Below are 4,809 nucleotides of genomic sequence, written 5' to 3'. Positions count from 1 at the left end.
TAAATTCTCTACTCTAGTCAGGTTTTCTCAAGTTAGTCATTTAATAAAACTCTATCTGGCTTTAAACTTAGCCTGTGAGTTTAGTTGCTGTTATATTGTGGAGCTCTCCTAACAAAATTTGTGAATTCAGAAAAAAAAAAAAGAGAGAGACTATATAGTTTCAGGTTAAACACCATAATTTTGACCTTGCAGTACAATAAAACTTTCTTATCTAAAAACCACAGGATCATCTCAACAAGAGGATAATGTTAAATGAAAGTACTAGTATGTCAAATATAAATTTAAGAATTGTAGTTTATCAGAAATAGCATAAACATGGCAGGCTATATACAAAGATGAAAACCATTAATGAGGAGTCCTTTCAAGATCTTAAAACTGAAAATGGAGCTGTGTGTTGAGTGAGTCTGCAATAATCTTTTATTTGTCATATGAACTTCCTCAGGGTAATTCCCATCTCTCTATTGCTAAATGTTCATGTCACTTGCTATAGTATATATAGGAAACAAAACCATTAACTTAAAAGTAAAAATAACTATTTAAATTTGATACTTGAGACTTCCTTTCAGTAAAAAAAGAGACCAATTGCTTGGGATAATATAGCTAGATTATCACCAGAAGTTTGTTTGTAATTAATCTGCTGTTACGTTTGTTCATATAAGATCCTTGAACTAAAATAACAGCGACCACTATGCATCAAAGGCTTTATTGAGGCTATATCATTTTGTTCCATAGAAACTTAATTTTTATTTTTCTTCCATCAGTCTATCTTGAGGGATGCTGAATAGACATCACCATGAAACTCATTATTATTTTCGCTATTATTTTCACTATACAGCTCTTAGTGAGGGTGTTCCTCATTAATTGGCATATTGTTTTCCCTGTGGTGACCCATGAGAATCATTTTTTTTTCTCATAGTCCAGTTCTGTAATTTGTGTGAATTTGGTTTTAATCTTCAGATCACTTCTAGAATGCATTTTGTATGTTAACTTGTTATTTACCTCATAAGTGTCCTATTATTATCATATTTTCCAAACTTTTATTTTCTTTGCACAGCTATATACATTTAAATCTTTTGTATATTTTCAAAAATTTGTATTAATATAGTTATGAAGTAGGTTGTAGTATAATTAATACAAAGCAGTCAAAACTATGAAAAGTTTTCAGAAGTTAGTATTTTTGCTACTTATGATAAAAATTAGGACCTGTTCTTAAAAACATATATATATATATTTTTTTAAACATATATTTTTTAAATTGAAGTAGAGTTGGCACAAAGTGTTGTATTAGTTTCAGGTGTACAACATACTGATTCGACAACTCTATACATTATGCTGTGCTCACCACAAGTGTAGCTCTCATCCGTCTCTATATAATTACTGACTATAGTTCCACACTGCAATACCTTTTATCGCCATAACTTCCATAACTAGAAGATAGTATCTCTCACTCCCTTTCACCCATTTTGCCCTTTTCCATTTCAGCTAACCACCAGTTTGTTCTCTGCTCACTATGGGTCTGTTTGAGGGTTTGTTTGTTTGGTTGGTTGGTTCATTTGTTTTGTTTTTTTTAGATTCCACATATAAATGAACTCATACCATATTTGACTTTTTCTGTCTGTCATACTTCACTTAACATAACACTCTCTAGGTCCATCCATATTGTCACAAATGGCAAGATCTCATTCTTTATTATGGCTAAGATTTCATTTTGTATATACACCACATTATTTTTTTATCTATTCTGCTATCAGGGCACACTTAACCTGCTTCCGTAGCTTGGCTAGTATAAATAATGCTACAATAACACCGGAGTAATTTTTTTTTTTTCAAATTAGTCTTCTTGTATGCTTTGGGTAAATATCCAGTAATGGAATTACTGGATAGTATGATATTTCTATTTTTAATTTTTTTGAGGAATCTCCATACTGTTCTATATAATAATTTTTATGGGTAACTCAACCATTAAACACTATGGATTTCTTGATTGGTCCAATTTAATATATCTTCACAAAAATAAACAAATACCATTGAAGTTAATAGGAATGACAATTTAAAAACGTTTTACTTTCTGAATTTATATTATTTTGGGATTTAGAAACTTTTCAATATTTAGCTTTCTTATCTGTAAAGTATGAAAAATAATAACCTGCCATCTATGATTACTATAAGGACAAGATAAGATAATGAAACAAAAAAATTTACTAACAGTAAAGTCAATCAGTCAGTCAAAACCAGCATTTTTGAGTGACTACAGACTACTCATTATGCTAACTATGAAAGATATATACTGGTGGTCAGACACAGTTCTTGCCAATTGGGACTATTACTATAGTTGAGACATAAATGTATCACCAAATATGTAATTACAGTTTGTGATAAATCATATGAAAGAAAAGAAAATACTACAGATTAAATGTTTACAGGGTGAATCACTGAGAAAAACTACACAAAGACTTGTACCTGGTAAAGGAGAAAGAGATAAAGATATGAATATTCTAGGCAAAATTAACCATGTACACACAATTTTCAGATGGAAAAAGAGTTTGACATATGTGAGAATTGAGAAAATGACCAAAGTGAGAGAGATCAAATGTGGAATACGATAAAATTAGATATGCAGGTGGAATTCTCTTCACCATAGGGCCTTAAATTTCATGTTATTTCATATTTGTCTCTAAGAGAATATAAAGCCATATGAGATGGTTTATTGTTGACTAGCATCCACTGACCTTTTGCTATCTTCACAGTTTTACCTTTTTTAGAACATCATATAATTGAAATCACACGGTAGGTAGGCTTTTTAGAGAGGCTTCTTTGACTTACAAATACTGATTTACGTTTCTTCCATATCTCTTCAAAGCTTGATAGATCATTTCTTTTTAGTCTTGAATCATATTCCACTGTCTGCCTATGTACCACACGTTATCCATTCACCTACCAAAGGACATCTTGATTGCTTCCAATTTGGGGTAGTTATGAATTAGGCTGTTATAAACATCCGTGTGCAAACTTTTTTGTGGATATGAGTTTTCAATTCCTTTGAGTAAATACCATGCAGTGTGATTGCTGGATTATATGGTAAGAATATATTTAGTCTAATAAGAAACTGTCAAACTGTCTCCCAAAGTGGGAGACATTTGCCTTTCCACCAGCAATGAATGAGAGTTTATGTTGTTCTGCTTCCTTACCTTTGGTGTAGTATTTGGTGTTGTCAATTTTCCAGATTCTGGTTATTCTAATAGATGTGTCGTGGTATATCATGGTTATTTTAATTTGCATTTTCCTGATGTGACATAAGGTGGAACATCTTTTCATATGCTTATTTGGCATCAGTGTATCTTCTTTTATGAGGTGTCTGTTAAGGACCTTGGCCTACTTTTGTTGTTGTTGTTTAGTTTTTATTTAATAAACATCAACTTAACTCTTCAATCCAGCTAGACTTGGAACGGAGTAAGGAATATATGGAACCCATAGAACAGCAGCAAGAACATAAAGATTATAGGATATTTTGACCAGATGGGGATGAATGGGTGCTCTCTAGAGCTACGGAAAAGGTGGTCTGGTAGTTAAAACACAGGTCAAATTTTTAGATTTGTCCACATTCAGCAATGGTTATCTTCTCACTGGTCCTGCCATTCTTGAACCCAAAGTGTTCCATGACTTCCACAATATCCCTGCCCTATCTCACTTTGCCAAAGATCACATGCTTGCCATCCAACCACTCAGTCTTGGCAGTACAGACAAAAAACTGGGAACCATTTCTGTTGGGCGCAGCATTTGCCACAGACAAGATTCCAGGACCTGTGTTGTGTGCTTCACAATGAAATTATCATCATTTAATTTCTCCCCATAGATGGACTTGCCACCAGTGCCATTATAATGTCACCACTCTGGCACATAACTCCTGGAATAATCCTGTGAAAGCAGGAAGTTTTCTGCTGTTTTTGGAACTTAAGTCTGCAAACAGTATGAAGGAGATGTGACTTGCAGTCTAGGGCAGTATTGAAGAACATGGTGGGGAGGACCATGGCTGGGTGGGGCCAAGTGGCTGCATTTGCAAGGACAGACATTGGCCTACTTTCAAATCAGCTTGTTTGTTTACTTATTGTAGAGTTTTAAGAATTCCTTGGATATTTTGAATAACAGTCCTTTATCTGATATATATTTTTCAAATATTTTTTCCCAGTCTATGGTTTTTCTTCTCATTCTCTTGACATTGTCTCTTACAGACAGAAGTTTTAAATTTTAAAGCATCCCAACTTCTTAGTTATGTCTGTCATAAATCATGCCTTTTTCTCATACCCAAAGTCTACTAGGTTTTCTCCTATGTGATCTAAGAGTTTTTTCCATTGAGATGCTTTAATGTGAAGTGATAATATCAGATTTATATTTATAAAGATCATGCTGGCTAATGTCTACAAATGTTTTGAGAAGTACAAAGGTCAATTCAGGGATACAAAGTAAGGATCTATTGCAACTACTCAGGCTGGAAATGATGGTGACTTAGAGCAAGGTAATGACATTGGAGGCAGAGTCATGTGTATTTATTCCAAATTTAATGAGAGGTGAGAAGAAGTTTGTAATGATAAGATGACTGTTGATGACTAAGAAGAATGTATCATCAAAATTGCCCTTCACTTTACTGTCCTGGTTAATCCCATACACTATGAAAGACTGTGGAGGAATAAGCATAACTAAAATTTAAATAGAAAATTATGATATAGTGGATCACATTTTACCATATCTTTTAGGCTTGAATGCAACTTAACATTTCCAAAGCAAGTGTTACTTTTAGTGATGGTTGGGAAA

General features: G+C 33.2%; 1 pseudogene; it reads right to left on the bottom strand.

The window, feature by feature from the left end:
* Positions 1-3,586: 3,586 nt before the first annotated feature.
* LOC144287530 (peptidyl-prolyl cis-trans isomerase A pseudogene) lies at positions 3,587-3,899 on the bottom strand (annotated as a pseudogene).
* Positions 3,900-4,809: the final 910 nt, after the last annotated feature.

The sequence above is a fragment of the Canis aureus genome, chromosome 17, assembly GCF_053574225.1.
Source record: "Canis aureus isolate CA01 chromosome 17, VMU_Caureus_v.1.0, whole genome shotgun sequence".
In the NCBI taxonomy this organism is placed as follows: Eukaryota; Metazoa; Chordata; class Mammalia; order Carnivora; family Canidae; genus Canis; species Canis aureus.
The sequence above is the reverse complement of the archived record's forward strand: the minus strand, read 5'-3'. Positions and strand labels throughout refer to the sequence as shown.